This window comes from Triticum aestivum, chromosome 5D (genome assembly GCF_018294505.1).
Source record: "Triticum aestivum cultivar Chinese Spring chromosome 5D, IWGSC CS RefSeq v2.1, whole genome shotgun sequence".
Lineage (NCBI taxonomy): Eukaryota > Viridiplantae > Streptophyta > Magnoliopsida > Poales > Poaceae > Triticum > Triticum aestivum.
In genome coordinates this window covers 273,430-293,996 of record NC_057808.1, presented here as the reverse complement: position 1 = coordinate 293,996, position 20,567 = coordinate 273,430, and positions in this window count along the sequence as shown.

Below are 20,567 nucleotides of genomic sequence, written 5' to 3'. Positions count from 1 at the left end.
GTGCTAACAGCTGTAGTGATGCTGATCCGATGGACAAGGACTGTCCGTTCGTAGTTTTTGTCCTTTGAACCTTTTTTTCAGGGCAAGGTTAGTTGGTTGCATGGGTGACAGAAAGTGAGAGTTCTCAGCAGCATCCTTGGTATCCATCTTGATTCATCTGGTTTGTCGCTGATATATCTACTATTCCAAGTGCAGTGCAGGGGGAGATGAGATTTTGTGATTTTGCTTGGTATGGATGCATGTATGATGGCTAATTTCAGTTGTCTTGGGATTAGAATGCGATAAATAATCTGCAATTTCATTGGTCATCATGATTTAATGATGCTAAATTTCCCCAACCTTGGGATTTTTATGCGCAGCAAGGACGCAAAATTTTAAAAACCAAGCGGACTGACCATTCATGTGTTTTGATGTTGTAAACTTGTGCACACGAAGCCATGCTTTTGCCAAATGGTATGGCAACAATTATCTTCGTCAAACATGTAATTCAACCAATAATGAGCAAAAACACGACACTTGAAACGAAACAGAACCTCCAATCCAGTTAATATCCAAGACTTCTAGTTTCAAACCTGCAGTACTCTTACAAAGGCAAATTCTGGAAACAGTTTCTTAAATCCAATAAACATTTGAGAATACAAAAGTCATAAGATGGCTCAGAAGTAAAATGGGTTGGAAACTGGTGGATTGGAAAGTAGAACCATCAGCGGCAAATGTATTTGACCTCAATGTAATTTCAGTCCGCATCATGGTAGGATCGCTCATAGGCAAAACCCTCATCATCTAGTTCTGTCATTATCCCTCCAAAATGATTACAACAACAAAGCATTTAGTCCTGAACAAGTTGGGGTAGTCTAGAGATGGAATCCATAAGATCTCGCAACCAACTCATGGCTCTGGCACATGGATAGCAAGCTTCCACGCACCCCTGTCCATAGCTAGCTCTTTGATGATACTCCAATCCTTCAGGTCTCTCTTAACGGACTCCTTCCATGTCAAATTCGGTCCCCGCCCTCTCTTGACATTCTCCGCACGCTTTAGCCATCCACTATGCACTGGAGCTTCTGAAGGCCTGCGCTGAATAAGCCCAAACCATCTCAGACGATGTTACCCCAACTCTATCTCGTATATCATCATTCCGGACTCGATCCTTCCTCGTGTGGCCACATATCCATCTCAGCATACGCATCTTCGCCACACCTAACTGTTGAACATGTCGCCTTTTAGTCGGCCAACACTCAGCGCCATACAACATTGCGGGTTGAACCGCCGTCCTGTAGAACTTGCCTTTTAGCTTTTGTGGCACTCTCTTGTCACAGAGAATGCCAGAAGCTTGGCGCCACTTCATCCATCCGGCCTTGATTCGATGGTTCACATCTTCATCAATACCCCCATCCTCCTGCAGCATTGACCCCAAATACCGAAAGGTGTCCTTCTGAGGCACCACCTGGCCATCAAGGCTAACCTCCTCCTCCTCACACCTAGTAGTACTGAAACCGCACATCATGTACTCGGTTTTAGTTCTACTAAGCCTAAACCCTTTCGATTCCAAGGTTTGTCTCCATAACTCTAACTTCCTATTTACCCCCGTCCGACTATCGTCAACTAGCACCACATCATCCGCAAAGAGCATACACCATGGGATATCTCCTTGTATATCCCTTGTGACCTCATCCATCACCAATGCAAAAAGATAAGGGCTCAAAGCTGACCCTTGATGCAGTCCTATCTTAATCGGGAAGTCATCAGTGTCGACATCACTTGTTCGAACACTTGTCACAACATTATCGTACATGTCCTTGATGAGGGTAATATACTTTGTTGGGACTTTGTGTTTCTCCAAGGCCCACCACATGACATTCCGTGGTATCTTATCATAGGCCTTCTCCAAGTCAATGAACACCATATGCAAGTCCTTCTTTTGCTCCCTATATCTCTCCATAAGTTGTCGTACCAAGAAAATGGCTTCCATGGTCGACCTCCCAGGCATGAAACCAAACTGATTTTTGGTCACGCTTGTCATTCTTCTTAAGCGGTGCTCAATGACTCTCTCCCATAGCTTCATTGTATGGCTCATCAGCTTAATTCCACGGTAATTAGTACAACTCTGAACACCCCCCTTGTTCTTGAAGATTGGTACTAATATACTCCGTCTCCATTCTTCTGGCATCTTGTTTGCCCGAAAAATGAGGTTGAAAAGCTTGGTTAGCCATACTATCGCTATGTCCCCGAGACCTTTCCACACCACAATGGGGATACAATCAGGGCCCATCGCCTTGCCTCCTTTCATCCTTTTTAAAGCCTCCTTGACCTCAGACTCCTGGATTCGCCGCACAAAACGCATGCTGGTCTCATCAAAGGAGTTGTCCAGTTCAATGGTAGAACTCTCATTCTCCCCATTGAACAGCTTGTCGAAGTACTCCCTCCATCTATGCTTAATCTCCTCGTCCTTCACCAAGAGTTGGCCTGCTCCGTCCTTGATGCATTTGACTTGGCCAATATCCCTCGTCTTCCTCTCTCGGATCTTGGCCATCTTATAGATGTCCCTTTCGCCTTCCTTCGTGCCTAACCGTTGGTAGAGGCCCTCATATGCCCGACCCCTTGCTTCACCAACAGCTCGCTTTGCGGCCTTCTTCGCCATCTTGTACTTCTCTATGTTGTCTGCACTCCTATCCAGGTATAGGCGTCTGAAGCAATCTTTCTTCTCTTTAATCGCCTTCTGGACATCATCATTCCACCACCAGGTATCCTTATCTTTGCTTCTCCTTCCCCTGGACACTCCAAACTCCTCTGAGGCCACCTTACGAATGCAAGTCGCCATCTTCGTCCACACATTGTCCGCATCCCCTCCTTCCTTCCAAGGGCCCTCCTTAATGACCCTCTCCTTGAACGCTTGAGCTACCTCCCCCTTGAGCTTCCACCACTTTGTTCTAGCGACTTTGGCACGCTTATCCCGCTGGACACGAATCCGAAAGCGGAAGTCAGCAACCACCAGCTTATGCTGGGGTACAACACTCTCCAGGTATCACCTTACAGTCTAGGCACGCACGCCTATCTTCTCTTCTCGAGAGGATGAAATCAATCTGGCTAGAGTGTTGGCCATTACTAAAAGTCACCAGATGTGATTCTCTCTTTCTAAAGAGGGTGTTAGCTACAATCATGTTGTAGGCTAGAGCAAAGCTTAAGACATCTTCTCCTTCTTGATTCCTGATGCCATAGCCAAAGCCCCCGTGCGCCCCTTCAAAACCTATGTTAGATGTACCCACATGGCCATTGAGGTCTCCTCCTATGAAGAGCTTCTCACCAATCGGTACACTCCTAACCATGTCTTCCAGGCCTTCCCAGAACTCCCTCTTGGTGTTCTCATTTTGGCCTACTTGCGGGGCATACGGGCTGATAACATTGAGAACCAAGTCCTCAACTACCAGCTTGACCAGGATAATCCGGTCCCCACTTGCTTAAACAAATCAGAAAATACAAAAACATGGGGCGGCCCAAAGTAAAATGGGTTGTGTTGTGTTTAATTAGTTTGTACTCCCTCTGTAAACTAATATAAGAGCGTTTAGATCACTATTTTAGTATTCTAAACGCTCTTATATTAATTTACGGAGGGAGTAATAATTAGAGGACAATCTCCCCTTGTCCTGCGGCATGCAGTTGCCTTGTAGCAACCGACGCATCTCTCTTTCCCCTCTCTTGTAATCGTTGCATCGGTTCCAAGTCTTGTGCGATGTGTCTCTTGCAAACATATATAAGTTGTACTGTTTTCTACTCCCTCCGTTCCTAAATATAAGTTTTTTAAGAGATTCCACTATAGACTACATACGAAGCAAAATGAATGAACCTATACTTCAAAAGACGTCTATATACATCCGAATGTAGTCTTTATAGTGGAATCTCTAAAAAAAACTTACATTTAGGAACGGAGGGAGTATCAATCAATATAAGTTGATCTTTCGCTTAAACACGTTATCACGCACGCTCTGCCGAGAGCACTCAAAGGCCTCGCCGACGGTGAGATGCCTAACCTTGCTTCTTTCTTCCTCAGCCTCATTCGTCAGGATGGCCACCGTCGCCATCATGGAGTAGGCGGGTGCCGTCGACTTCGTCGGGCCGTGCACCGCCTCCACCGTTTTGGACGCCGTGGCGTTGGACAAGGCCACCATGCCGCTGGACGCGGCCCTGGACGTGGCCTCCGCGCCCCTGGACACGGCCATCGCGCCGCTGCTCGCCTTCGTCTTCGTGCCGTTCCCCAACGGCGCTACAGTGACGACCCAAGGTGCTGGACCGACGCTGGTGGCGCCGCCTGCAGATGAGGACGCCGACCCGAGTTGCGTCGCCGCCGAGCCTCCGCGCGCCGACGACGCCGTGCCGGACGAGGCACCGCCGCCCCCGCGCACGGTCGCCCGACCACGCCTCCAGGACTCCACGAGCATGAAGGGACGCAGCCGTCTGTTCGGTCGCGCCATCGCCGCCATCAACCTCCGCCCTAGTCGTCGCTCTGGTCTCGCCCCCGATCTACCCAACGGCGCCGCTGCCGGTGCCATCGACGTCTCCTCATCCGAGGAAGATGGAGGCGCGCCAGCGGCACTAGTAGAAAACAGGGCTTTCGTTCGGGCCTGGCCAGCCCATTAGTCCCGGTTCCGCACGAACCGGGACCAATGGGGTGCATTAGTCCCGGTTCGTGAGCCCAGGGGGCCGGCCGGGCCACGTGGGCCACTGGTCCCGGTTCGTCTGGACCTTTTGGTCCCGGTTCAACGCACGAACCGGGACCAATGCGCCTCGCCCCTGGCCCATGACCATTAGTCCCGGTTTGTGCCACAAACCGGGACTAAAGGATTGGTCCTCGTTGCGGCCAGAGTTTAGTCCCACCTCGCCAACCGAAGGGCGCTCACACCGGTTTATAAGCCCGTCCCTCTCTGCCTTGTTGAGCTCCTCTCAAAATGAAAATAGATGCCCTTATACAGGGAATTTGACCTAAATTCACAGTGAGTTTCTCTGAAATTCATAGAAATTTATTATGAATTTTAGGTTGAATTTTCTCTATAGGCGCATCTATGCTCATTTTTTTATGTTGGGGTTGGCGATCTTTACAGACTTTTTGTGTGTTGAATATGCACCATTCAAAATCAGTCTCTGCTTTGAATGGTTCATTTTGAACACACAAAAAGTCAGGAGTTCAAATAAGTTCAAGAAAATGAAATCCCTTTGTAACAGATGAGTTTTCGTCCGAAACCCTGATACTTTGAAAGAGATTGTCCATTTTGTTCACGAAGTGCATCCACCTTTTGCCGGGACAACCATTTTGTTAATTTTCAGAGTTCATTTGAAATGCTTTTCAATTTTAGGGTCTTATAGCTCAAAATAATTAGTAAATGCATGATAAATAACAAATGAAGTCAGAAAGGATTGAAAAATGATGATGTGGCTTTGAATGGTGCATTTTGAACACACAAAAAGTCAGGATTATTGAAATATATAAGTAGAAACAAAATAAAATAAACTTTAATAAAATTTACGAAACTAAAATTAACAAAGTATTTTCTGTTCAAAACATTATAAGAAACCTCTAGTATTATTGAAACTAAAATCATATAAAATTGATGCAACTAAAATTATCGAAGTATTTTCTGTTCAAAATCTTTAAAAGCAAAAAGAATTTTCATAAAGAACTTTTTTTGATAGAAACTTTAATAGCAAAAATAATTATCATAAAGTAAAATAAATAAGTAATTAGAAACAAAATAAAATAAAATAAATAAGTATTTTGTTGTAAGTAGAAACAAAATAAAATAAATAAAGCAAAAAAGAAAAGAAAATAATTGGGAAAAAATAAAAAATGCCACCTACTGGGCTACCACGGCCTGAATACGACTAGAAACCCATCCATGGGCCAGGATTCAGGCCCGCAGAAGGCCCAGCAAGCCCACAGGCATAGCAGTGCAAGATTAGGCCCAGAGGCCTGCAGTTCAGAGGAGTTCAATGGAGATGGCGGGGCAGGGCTTATAAACAGGTCATGCCGCTCCTCGGCTAGCGAGGTGGGACTAAACATCCCACCGCACCGTGGCTTTGGCAGGCGCAGGACATCGGTCCCGGTTGGTGCCATGAACCGGGACCAATGCCCACCTTTGGTCCTGGTTCGTGGCACTAACCGGTACCAATGCCCACCCTTTAGTCCCGGTTGGTGCCACCAACCGGGACCAAAGCCCTCTGCTTCCCGCCCTTTGGGCTGCTGAAAAGAGGCCTTTGGTCCTACCAACCGGGACCAAAGAGGTGCATTTGTCCCGGTCCTTGACAAGAACCGGGACTAAAGCTTCATGTATATAAGGCACACTTGTGAAAATTTTGTTTTGCATCTTGCAGTTCGCCCCCGACGACGCGCGCGGAGAGGACGCCGCCAGGCTGCCGGACGCCGTCGCCGTCGCCCCCGCCGACGCCGTCCGCTGCCCACGCCGTCGCCGTCCGCCGCCCACGTCGTCGCCGTCCGCCGCCAACGCCGTCGCCGTCGCCCGTGCCCTGCTCCGCGCGCCCGCCCGGATCCTCTGCACGCCGACGCCGTCCGCCGCCCCCACCGTCGCCGTCGTCGACGCCGTCGCCGCCCCGCCTTGCCCTAGCCGGCCGGCCCCGCTGTGAGCCGCCGCCGCCCCGAATCCTTTTTTTTCATTTTTTTGTATATGTATTTTTTCCATGTATATATACTAGTAAGTGTTTAATAAAATTAGTTAGATTAGTTGAATTAGATGTTTTTCCATGTATTTTAGATTAGTTGAATTAGATGTTTTTTTGTCAATTTATGTATATATATGTGCATATTTAGAAAAAAATTGTGTTGAACTAGTTAAATATAATAGAACTAGTTAAACAAGTTTATTTTTAGTAAGTGCTTAGTAGTTGAACTAGTTGATTTAATAAAACTACTTTATTTTACTATAGAAGTAGTTTATTTTAGTAAGTACTACTTTATTTTATTTATAGTAAGTGCTTAATTAGTAGTTGAACTAGTTGATTTAATAAAACTACTTTATTTTACTATATATAGAAGTAGTTTATTTTTAGTAAGAACTACTTTATTTTATTTATTTATAGTAAGTGCTTAGTAGTTGAACTAGTTGAACTACTTTATTTTAGCAAGAAAATTAATAGAACTAGTTTATTTTTTTAGTTCAAGCAATTAATCCCGCATCGACGTCGACGATGCCTATCCCGCATCCTCGTCGTCGACTCGGCGGAGGAGGCCGGCTTGATCAGAGGGGCCATGTCCGGGACTGGGCTCCGCCGGGCTGGTTTTGGGAGGTGCTACCTTCCGGTGGGCGTAGGTTGGTGAGGAGCCAGCCCGTCGTTGACCCGATCCTTGTTTGGTGGCGGTCGCGTGGGCCAGTGACGGTGCCGAGGCTTCCGGACACCGCGGAGGTGGTACGTCACCGTGTCAGCGAGGAGGACCAGCACGTCCGTCGCTACATGGTTGCGTTGGAGGGCAGGTTCGACTATACCTGGCAGGTTCTTCAGGGATCTCACTGGAGCTATGATCCTGTGATGGTTCCGTCCCTTTGGGTGTCCACCGCCCGCGCCGATACCCGTCGGGCGCTACTGTTCTAGCTGTACTAGCGATGCTATATGTATGATAGTATTCGAGGTGTATTAGTGATAATATTCGACGATGTACGGACGCATGGAGATGATGTAGTTTTGCTTATAATTGAATGCATCCTAATTTGAATACTACTTTATTTTGTGATTTGATTTTGCTTATTGAATGCTCAAAGTGGAAAACTACTCCTACTTTGAATGCTAAAATTGGAGAGCACTATGCAAGGCGTATGCATATGATTAGTTGATAGCTTATAGGGTTTTTGTTTTCGCAGAAATCTAGGAGCCCCCGGCCCCTCCATCATCCCCGCCGTCGTCCCCGTCACCGCCCCCTCCGACATCGAGGTGAGACTAGCCAAATCCTCTTTTAGAAAGATAATTAAACGATATTTCGGGTTGACTGTAAGTCTGTCGAGTCTCCACCATATATGAGAGGACGAAGAATCCCGACTGTTGTCGTGGGGGTAGCTTCTCCTTCGTTCCCGTGTGCTAGACAATTTGGTGTAATGCACTCGAGAACGAAAGGAGGAGCTACCATACCATCACCGACGGTCGCAAATGTCAGAGAGGAATCAGTGAGGGAGAGTTCCACCATATATATATGAGAGGACGAAGAATCCCGACTGTTGTCGTGGGGGTCGCTTCTCCTTTGTTCCCGTGTGCTAGACATTTTGGTGTAATGCACTCGGGGACAAATGGAGGAGCGACCATCACCAACGGTCGAATGTATACACCACGTGAGCTGAGAGTTTTCAAGAAAAGACTCGACAAACCGATAGTCAACCCGTGATGAATAATAATGATCTAACTTAGGTTTTTTAGTACATATATTTAATTGTAGACGTTTAATATTTGAATTATGAACATAGGAAATGTCGTACTCGGACGACGAAAGTCTCCCGGGGGAGTGCGACTGGTGCCACGACGACCGAGGTCAGTGCGACAGGCCTCACCTGGACGAAGATCGGCGCTTCAGTATTAAGCTGGAGGAGACCTTCGATGTTGAAACGGTACGCAACGACGACAAGTGTTATTTTTTCGTAATTAAGCACGACTTCAACTATTTCAACGTGTACTTTTCATCTTTTACAATTCGGCTAGCTTATCCCATGCCATGCAAGACGCTACGTCTTGGAGAGGATGGGTTTTGAAGACCATGAAAGTATGGAAACAAAGAAAATTCACCTAAGGACCCATCATGATATAGATTTTGAAGTAAATCTGTATAATTCTGAGAGCGTAACCCATTTTGGTTGCAAAAATTGGGAAGCATTTTGCAAGATGTATGGTTTTGATGAGGGTATGCTTGTCACCATGGATCTTGGTGATCCTGACATCGAGCAAGACAATATGGACATTTGGGTCCTTGTTGATACGCCTCCAATTCTACCGCTATGTGAGTTTCTCAAACATAGTTATTAGCTAATTTATATTGTTCATTTCAAAATAGTTGACAGCTTATTTTCATTGACAGCTTATTTTGATTGTTCAAACAATGTGCGGAACATGGTAGACAGAACCTACTACACCGATGGCTCTGAGTTAACTTATAATGAGAAAACTCATCTGGTCGGATTTTGTACTGATCTTGAGAATTACAATATCTATTGTAAAACTCCTCCACATTATGGTCAATACGTGCCACTAGTGCACGTGTTGAACTACGGTAACTACTATGGAGATACCCTGGTAAGATTTCTTACTATTACGACATCCGTGCATCTTTTGCATACTTCTAAAACTAGTACATCATTGCTAACTATGAAGTTATTACTATGTTTTTCAACAGATAATCCCAGAGGATTGTGTGCCTCATTTGATGTATCAGAATGGTAGGCTTGATGTTTTGAACATACAACCAGGTCATCCTACGAATCTCAACTGTCCATACCGGATTTCTAAAAGAAGTGGAGACATGCAAATCAAAGAATGGAAAAAATGTATGGACAGTCGCAAGGAGGTTCTTGGAAGCAAAAGGAAGCGAAGCGCAAGAATTGGAGACAGGATGATCTCCATTCTCCATAATGGAGAGTCAGGGTCTATATTGTTTTATGCTATTTTACCTTAAAGAGGGTATTTCGGTCCTACCTAATACTGATGATCATGTGCTAAGAACAATTAAGTAGGGTTGGTTCGATGACTATGAGGATGATGATCGTATGACTGGTTATTAATAACGAGTAGAAGTTGTATGATGATGATTAGTAGGACTTGTTATTATATATGATGATGCATGATGCGCGCATGAAGAGTTATTATATATCAGCGGGTGAAATGAACATGGATTGGATTGAAGTGAAGGCAACATGCATGTGGTGCATGTTGAAAGTAGTACAATCCAAACTTGATCAAGTTAGGATTAGTATTACTTTCGACATGCACCACATGTTGCCTTCACTTTAATCTAAGCCATGTTTAGGCATATCAGTACGTAGTGTTGGTAAATCAAGCATGGAGATATAAGAGAGGACACTTCTTTCTAATAGCTACCTAATAACAACCTAAATTAACCCCCAAAACCCCTAAATCAGCCCCTATAAAAAAACAAAAACTTCAGCTCCAGCCAGATGCTGACGTGTGGATGCTTATTGGTCCCGATTGGTGTCACTAACCGGGACCAAAGGCCCCCCGGCCTGGGCTGGCCGCAGCGGCCACGTGGAGGCCCATCTGTCCCGGTTCGTGTAAGAACCGGGACTAAAAGGTTAGGGCATTAATAACGACCCTTTAGTCCCGGTTCAAAAACTGGGACAAAAGGCCCTTACCAACCGGAACAATAGGCCCTTTTTCTACTAGTGCGGGCCACCTGTGAGCAGCGGCGTATGCGACGGCAGCACCCAGGCGTGGATGTGGTCAGGACGATTGCCTGGTTAAAAGGCCACCGACCGCCCCCTCTCCACTTGGGCCATGGGTCTGGCCTAGATCGCCCCAGGCTACGGGCCGAATTCGTAGAAAGTTTTTTTTTTCTCTGGATTGTCTCCTGTATAATTCTCGTAACAGTAGTTTCAACAGTAGTTTCAGTAGTATTTTCTCACTGATTAGTACTCCCTCCGTTCTTAAATGTAAGTTTTTTAGAGATTCCACTATAAAGACTATATTCGGATGTATATAGACGTCTTTTGGAGTATAGGTTCATTCATTTTGCTTCGTATGTAGTCTATAGTGAAATCTCTTAAAAGACTTATATTTAGGAACGGAGGGAGTACTGTTTAGCCTATGTGCATGTTGTTATTTACATCCTAGTCTGGTATTTAGATTTACTCTATTTTAGGACTTGTGTAAATATTTGTAGGCGTGTGTTTACATTATCTAATGTACTCCCTCTGTCCGGAAATACTTGTCAGAGAAATGGATGTATTTAGAGTATTTTAGTTCTATATACATCTACTTTTATCCATTTCTGTGACAAGTAATTCCGGACGGAGGGAGTATTTGATAATGTAAATAAAGGACCAGCATTATCTAGAAATGTCACGTTCAATGTGTTTACCACATTCCAATTTTCTAGAACATGTTCCAACGATTGAGATTAATTTCTCTCATACAACAAACTTGCAAAATTTTGATACACACCTCCCTCACTATATTTGGAACCACGGTCTATGTTTTGTCCATTTCGACAAATGATTACCTCCAACATGTACTTTCTTATATTTAAATTGATAACATATACAAGGTAATAGAAACAAGCGCATCTACTGACATTGTCAGATTATGTAGCCTATTACCGTGAGATCCATGCGATCTTTGACGTGTTATGTTCAATCAATTGAGGTCTACATTATTCAAGTTCTTCACTTGAGTATCAAATTTTGCACCATTATTACAATACAACCATGATGGTTTTTGATTTACCCTCCATAAATTAATTATCTCTGGTTCATCCATGTAGGTAAATGATGACCACAAAAGAATTTGAGGAGCTTGCCCTCAATGGCCACAACTATCCTACATGGGCCATGGACGTCAAGATCAGTCTTGCTTCCCGTGGGATAGCGCGTGCAATCCAGGACTCGGAGACTCCTCTACCGGCCGAAGCCACGCTGCTGACATAACAACAAAACTATGCAGCTTTATGCATCATAAGGCATCATATTCACCCAGATTTAAGTCTGAGTACTTAGAGGAGGAATCTCCCAACTCTGTTTCTAGCCCTCAAAACGAGATATGAACAGCAGAAGGCAGTTGTCCTACCAGAAGCACTCCATGATTGGACTCACCTTTGTCTTCAGGATTTCAAGTCCGTCGGTGAGTACAACCACAAGGTTCATCAGATAAGTTCTAAATTACGTTTTTGCGGGAAGGAACCTACTGATGCGGAGAAGATAGAGAAAAATTTATCTACTATGCTCCCTTCGGACAAGATCCTCCAGCAGCAATACCGTGCTTGCAACTATACTATATATTCCGAGCTTATTCATACGTTACTTCAGGCTGAAAAGCATGATGAGCTACTCGCTAAGAATGGCTCTCAACGCCCAGTTGGGGCACAACCTTTACCTGAAGTTCATATGAATGTCGCGAATAGACAGAAGTTTGATGTTGCCTTTAGGGGCAATCAATCAAATTTCCAGAACAAGCGAAAGCGCATTAGGAACAGGAGGTCTAGGAACTCAGACAAGGGAAAAGGCACTGCAAAACCCAAACTTGATAAATCTCAGCTTTGCAACAAGTGTGGATGCTACACGCACCCCACTGACAAGTGCAAGATCCCAAAGCATCTGGTTATGCTGTACCAGCAATCTCAGGGACGCAGAGCACCTCAAGGAAAGAGGTTTGAAGCCAACTTCAACCTTCATCCGGACAACGCCAATGGAGCCGGTAGTTTGCACGACGTTCCTCCTGGACCGAGCAACACCATTGCGTTCCATCAGCCAGTGGACCTTGCTGACACGGAGAACATGATGATTGAGTATACCTCAAACGACGTGTTTGGAGACTTCGACTAGTCCCAAAATCTCCTTAGTGATCTATTTAGCCATGTCCATTTGTGATGTTGTAATAAGAATATAAGTATTGTTATTGTCTTTATATTGTATCAGCACATTTGATATAATAAGATTGTAATTGTACCAACATATTTGATATAAATAAGATTGTATTCTATGTATTTACATGAGATTTTCTTATTGAAAGTTCTTTGTCTTATATATAGTTCTCTACGGTGACAATCTGATGGAAGAGGAATTATGCCTTGTGGACAGTGCAACCACGAACTCCATACTGAGGGAGATGAAATATTTTCAAACTCTGAGAAAGATGAATGGAGATACTCTAACTATCACTGGACGCGATACGGTAATCGTTGGCACTGGACGTGCCATATTTACCCTCCCAGGCGGTACACAAGTGACAATTGAGGATGCTTTGTTGTATCCCGACTCATCACGTACCCTGACCAGTTATCGAGATATCCGTAAAAATGGCTTTCACATTGAAACCCATGAAGACAACAAAGAGGAGTATCTACTCTTCACCAAAGATCACGGATATGGCAAGCAGGTACATTGAAAAATTCCTTCTCTATCGTCTGGTTTGTACTACACGTACATCAAACCCGTAGAACATGTTGCATACAAAGTAATTTTCCAAAATGTTGAAGCATTTCAAACCTGGCATGATCGCCTAGGCCATCCAGGTATCGGGATGACGAGAAAAATTACTAGCAATTCCATTGGTCATAATTTGCTTGAGTCAAAATTTCCTCAATCTTCAAACTTTGTGTGCACATCTTGTGCCACGGGAAAGCTAATTTTGAGACCCTCTCACCTTAAAATACAAGCTGAACCACTTCAGTTTCTTGAACGTATTCAAGGAGAGACATTTGTGGTCCCATCCAACCATTATCCGGACCTTTCCGGTACTTCATGGTTCTAATTGATGCATCTACACGATGGTCACACGTGTGTCTTCTATCCACGCGAAACCATGCATTTGCCAAGATAATGAGGCAAGTCATTAAATTACAAGCCCATTATCCAGAAAGTCGAATTAAGTCAATCCGCATGGACAATGCTGTAGAATTCTCCTCACGTGCTTTTAATGATTATTGCATGGCCCTGGGGATTGAAGTTCAACACTCCGTTCCATATGTCCATACACAAAATGGTTTGGCTAAATCATTGATTAAAAGGATCAAACTCATTGCAAGACCTTTGATAATGAATTGCAACTTGCCAACCTCTTGTTGGGGTCATGCGGTTCTACACGCTGCCGACTTGATACAATTGAGGCCTACTGCATATCACAGTACTTCCCCTTTGCAATTGGTACGTGGAAATCCTCCTAACATTTCCCATCCGTGTAATTTCAGATGTGCTGCGTACATACCGATCTCACCACCACAACGGACATCCATGGGCCCACATAGGAAACTGGGGATCTATGTGGGGTACAAATCGCCATCGGTTATTAAGTACCTGGAACCCCTTACTGGGGACCTGTTGACAGCCCGTCATGCTAATTGTATATTTAATGAGGAACACTTTCCGGCATTAGGGGGAGACTTCAAGTACCAGAAAGAATGCCCGAAAATTGATTGGAATGCTCAAGCCATTTCGTCCTCTGATCCACGTACACAAGAGACTGAACTCCAGGTTCGGAAAATCATTAATTTGCAACATATTGCAAATAACCTGCCAGATTCATTTACTGATCTAAAAGGTGTTACAAAGTCCTTAAACTCGGCCAGGAATGCGCCTGAAAGAGTGGAGGTACCAATAAAAACCACTCAACTCCCTGTTCCTAAAAAGAGGGGGAGTAGTACGGCCTCTGACCTGGAACAATCATCCAGCAAGCAACAAAGGAAATCGAGGAGAAAAACCTCGGAGTCAGTAAATGCAAGTCAGCTCAACGTTGACAAACACCTTATGGGTAGTATACACCCAGTGGAAGGGAAACCTCCACAACCCAGCTTCAGTTTGCACACACTGGCTGGGCCATCAGAACACCCACACTCATGCGTATTGGGAAATCACGAAGAGTCACTAGGGGTGCAGGAAATTCCCATCAACTATATCGATCTAGAGAATCTTTCGATCGTAAGTCTACGACTGTCGACATTTATTTTGCTGAAAAAATTACAGATATCCTTCTCACTAATCATGATCCAAAGACTATCGTTGAGTGTCAAAAATGCTCCGACTGGCCTAAGTGGAAGGACGCAATACAAGCAGCAATTGCCTCGCTTAACAAAAGTAAGGTATTCACTGAAGCAATACCGACACCTCCCAATGTTTTCCCTGTCGGATACAAATGGGGTTTTCTATGAAGATGGAATGAGAACAATGATGTGGTGAGATACAAAGCAAGGCTCGTAGCACAAGGGTTCACGCAGAGACCCGACATTGGTTTCAATGAGACGTATTCTCCTGTGATGAGTGGAACCACTTTCCGATACCTTATATCTTTGGCAGTGCAAAACCGTCTATCTATGCAGTTGATGGACGTCGTGACCACATATCTTTACGGGTCACTAGATTCGGACATGTATATGAAGGTTCCTGACGAAATCTCTATCCCGAATACAAGCGCAAAACGCAACATGTATTGTGTAAAACTGAATAAGTCATTATATGGCTTAAGACAGTCGGGACGGATGTGGTACAACCGACTTAGTGAGTTCCTTCTTCATAAAAGTTACTCCACTAGTAGTGATTTCCCATGTGTCTTTATCAAAGAGTCCTCTACAGGATTTTGTATCATTTTAGTGTACGTCGATGACCTGTACATCATTGGCAACGCATAAGACATTGATGAAGCATGCAATCACCTAAAGATGGAATTTGAGATGAAGGATTTGGGTAAAACCAAATTTTGCTTAGGTATTCAATTTGAGCACCTTCCCTCAGGAATCATGGTACACCAAGCTGCTTATATCTATAAAATATTGGAGAAATTCAATATGGACAAATCCTACCCATCTAAAACTCCCATGGTGGTTCGCTCTCTAGACGTAGAGAAAGATCCGTTTAGGCCAAGGGACGACGGAGAAGAAATATTGGGACCTGAGGTTCCATATCTCAGTGCCGTTGGAGCGCTCACGTATCTTGGAAATTGCACGAGACCTGACCTCGCATTTGCAGTGAATCTGCTTGCTAGACATAGCATAGCTCCCACCAAACGCCATTGGTCCGGAGTTAAGAATGTCTTTCGATATCTCCAAGGCACAAAGGATCTTGGCCTATTCTTTCAGTTCCAGAGAAATCAGGACTCTAATATGATTGGATACGCCGATGTTGGCTATTTATCTGATCCCCATAATGCTAGATCGCAGTCAGGCTTTGTATTCCTACATGGTGGAGCTGCCATATCATGGAAGTCTTCAAAATAGACTCTGGCACTACAAAAAAAAGACACATCCGTGACATTTTGGGCCGAACGAATTTTTTTTCTGTCATACTTATGACACTTCTATGACGATAATTGTGACAAAACCCGGTATCATCATAGATGTGGTGGACTCCTACTTCTATGACAAAAAATCATGACAGAAAATGGGCTTTTCGTCCTGGTCGGGGCCTGAGACGCAGCTGCATGACATTCTTTGGGCCGTCCATGACGGAAAAAACCATGGTAGAAGCGAGGGCGAGGAAAATATCGGGGTGTTCCCAGTTACGGTGGGTGGTCGGGGCCGAGCGATGCGTGTTTCTCTCGTACACGCACGCGCGTGGGTGCGAGGCGTTGGGCTCTAACTGAACCCGAGTGAGGCGTTGGGCTCTAACTGAACCCGAGCGATTGCACTGCAGGCTACGCGTTACTGAACCCGAGTGATCGATCGATGGCTGTTAACTGAACCGGATCAAGCGATTCCTTCGCTACTGCTGCTAACTGAAGCCGATCGATGCTGCCTCTGGATGAACAGTGAGCGTTGCTGGGGGGGGGGTTTGGATGAACAGTTCCCGGTGGGGGTGGATGAACAGGACCCCATGGTGTTGCCTCTGGATGAACAGGACCCCGATCGATCGAGCCAGTTGGGGCTGGATGAACAGGACCCCGTGGAGGGCTGGATGAACAGGACCACCCTGTGGAGGGCTGGATGAATAGTAGACGGTGGAGGGCTGGATGAATAGTAGCCCGTGGAGGGGTGGTTGAACAGGAGCTCGTGGAGAGGGCTGGTTGAATAGTAGCCGGTGGAGTAGCGTGCGGTGGAGGCTGGATGAACAGGAGCCCATGGATGAACAGTCGCAGGTGGAGGCTGGAGGAGGTCGACGGTGGCTGAACAGTAGCCCGTGGAGGCTGGAGGGGGTCGACGGTGGAGATGAACAGTATCCCGTGGAGTCCCGTTTTGTGGTACGCCACACCCCTCCCGATGAACAGGACCCCCGTTTCGACCGTAGCGCTCCAACACAAGTCCGTTTCCTCCGTTTTGCGGTACGCCACACCCCTCCCGATCAACAGGACCCCCGTTTCGACCGTAGGAGGTCCGTTTCCTCTGTTTTGCGGTACGCCAGACCCCTCCCAATGAACATGATCCCGTTTCGAATGTGGCCGGTCGAACATAAGGCCATTTCCTCCGTTCTGCGGTACGCCAGGCCTCGTTTCCATCGGCTGTTCCGTCCAAGCCCTCCCGATGAACACGACGACGCATTCCGTTTCGACCCAGCCGGTTGGCTCCCCATGAACACGACGACGACGCTGTTTCTCCGTTCTGACCCAACCATGTACACGAGCCCTGGTCGTACGTATGCGCGAGTAGGCATTCGAAACCCCACCCGTATGTACGTACATGGCCGTATTTTCTTTCTTGCACACTGGCCGCTGTACGTACGTGTACATGCTACGTCCGCGCCTCTACTACGACACGTGCGCGCCTTTACATCGACCAGCATGTACGTACACATTCATGACCAGAATGACAACACTACGTATACTTCGACCAGGTGGGTCTCGACTGTCAGGCACTTCCTTGCGTGCGAAGATGTAGCTGGTGGGTCCTAGCAGTCAGGGGGGCGAATCATTTTTTTACCCGGACGCACTTCCTTGCGTGCGAAGATGTAGCTGGTAGGTCCCAGCAGTCAGGGGGAAACGCTTTTTTCGCGAAATACGGTTGCCCGTCTGGTGGGTCCCTGTTGTCAGGTGGAGGAATCATTATTTTCCGCGTAATAAGGAGGCACTTCCTTGCTGCGGCCGTGGACCCAGCTATCAGCCTCTCCACGTACAGTCCATGTCCGATGGAAGCCGTTCCTTGACCACGTTTACCACGCTGCGCCGAGAGCACCAGGGCGGTGGACAACGGCGAGGCCTAGGAAGGGGACGACGTGGAGCCGGGGAAGACGTGGCAGTGGATGCCCACGCGTAGAGGAGTATGAGGGTTCAGTGTTTCGCTGCGGTGTGAGGCTGCCGTCGCCGCAGAATAACAGGGGGTGTGGGTGAGTAGAGGGATGGCCTGGCCAGCAGTGGGAGTAGTAGGGGGTGGTGAGGCCTCCACGGCATCGCAGCCGGCCACGGGAGGCAGGAGCACGAGGCACGCCCGGCGCTGGTTTGGGTGGCTGGAGCAAGAAGACCAGAGGTTGAAGAAGCACTACGGCCGTTGGATGGACATCGTACGGTCACTGGAGCTTGAATCGTTCATATTGACTAAGTTGACAAAGCCCTCCGTCCCCGTCAACTTAGTAGGCCCACAAGTCAGCCTCCCACTGTGGTGGGTCCCAGCTGGCAGTGGGTATTCATTTTTTTGTGCGCAATAAGGAGACACTTCCTTGCATGCGAAGATATAGTTGGTGGGTCCGACCTGTCAGCGGAGGGAATGTTTTTTTCGTTAAATACAGAGGCCCTTCCGGCGGGTCCCAAATGTCAGGTGGAGGAATCATTATTTTGCGCGTAATAAGGAGGCATTTCCTTGTGTGCGGCCGTGGACCCAGCTGTCAGCCTCTCCACGTATAGTCCACTTTCGATGGAAGCCGTTCCTTGACCACGTTGACCACGCCGCGCCGAGAGCACCAGGGTGGTGGACGACAGCGAGGCCTAGGAAGGGGATGACACAGAGCCGGGGAAGACGCGGCAGTGGATGCCCATGCGTAGAGGAGTATGAGGGTTCACTGGTTCGCTGCGGTGTGAGGCTACCGTCGCTGCAGAATAACAAGGGGTGTGGGTGAGTAGAGGGATGGCCTAGCCTGCGGTGGGAGTAGTAGGGCGCGGTGAGGCCTCCGCGGCATCACAGCAGGCCACGGGAGGCAGGAGCACACGGCACGACCGGCGCTGCTTTGGGCGGCTGGAGCAAGAAGACCAGAGGTTGAAGAAGCACTACGGCCGTTGGATGGACATCGTACGGTCACTGGAGCTAGAATCATTTATATTGACTAAGTTGACAAAGCCCTTGGTACGCGTCAACTTAGTAGGCCCACAGGCCAGCCTCTGAAACGGTGCGCCCCATATGTCAGGGGGAGGAATCATTTTTTGGGCGGCTGAAGCAAGAATATCCGAGATTGAAGAAGAAGCACGACATTCGTTGGATGGACATCCAACGGCCACAACTGCTAGAACCGTGTGTTGTTGACAAAGCCTTGCATACGCGTCAACTTAGGTTTTTTAGGGGACGCGTCAACTTTGAAGGCCCACAAGTGTGTGACAGAGAACATATAGCCCATTTGCGATTTGTAAGAATGTACATCCCATTTTTTAATTCTAATGGAATTTACTACAGCCCATTTACAATTTGTTAAAAGTACAACCCATTTTCTAGCTAGGACAACGATTAATAATTTCAACCATTCCTCAAAAAAAGATTCATAATTTCAACCAACCGCTCAAAACAGAATTCAAAAAAATTTCCCACATTTTTATGGGATCCGAAATATTTTTATCCGAAATTTCTAGTCAGATTAAATATAATTTCGAAATAAAGTTGTATTATGTTAAAATCCAACGAAATATTGCGCGCGCAACAAGTAATGAAATTAAAAATTTCAAATTCCAAAAATAATATATTTTTAAACTAATTACGCATTTGGTGCATTTTTTTATAGTTATTGCCCAGTTATTATAATTACATCCCATTTACTATTTCTTAAAGTCCATTTTCTTGTTAAGCCTAATGCATACCTCCTAGGAAAGTTTGCAGCCCAGCGGGGCGGAGAATAACAAGTTGACCCGGATATTGTGTACAACTGTCGGCCCAGTTGCATTGCTGATGTTGAAAAAAAGGCCTGTGTAGTACAGTACAACCTAACATGGCTACTCAGCCCACATTTAGCGACACCGGAAAGGCCCAAACAAGGCTTCTGTACAACTTTTTGAAGTCACTGAGCTCAATTAATAACTTAAGAAAAAAGTTAGATTACAGCGGAACCTAATTAAAAGCCGTCACAAGCAAAGAAATAATTCAACGGGTCCCACTTGTGCGTGTGTGTGTGAGAGAGAGACCCATCGGTCGATGCTCGTAAATACATCTTTCAGCCATATGCATTGCTGATGCTCAGTAAAAACTTATATAGTTGACACAATCATATAGAACATCATAGCACACTGAACTTGCATACAAAAAATTCACGCAGGCGGCACAATCAGGATGGAAGCAGCGGATCGCTACGGGTAGGGCTATGTTGAAACCAACGAACTCGTACATAACGGTTCATCATCTTCATCAATGACGGGGAAATATCTTGAATGCTGTGCAAAGAAAACAGACAGACAACACAATAAGTTCTGCTAGCACATTAAGTTGACGTACAACCCTTTCTAAAAAAAGTCCAGGTACAAAATTAGAACATGTCACAATCAAATGTACTGGCACATCAGTGCTTCACACCCATAGCTCGGATTTAACTAGTATCTGACAAGATTCAGTAGTTACCTCAAATTAGAGCACATCCAGGCAGCCAGCCCTGCCTCTTCTCCCAAAGAAGCAGTGGCCTCTGCCGCGCGATGGAGTAGGCCGTGTGCCATCCATCATTCCGAGAAACACGGCGAAAGTCTGACGTTGACTCCTGTAATGGACGTCGTCGACGGACCCTGGCACCAGCGGCGGCGGCAGGACTTCGATT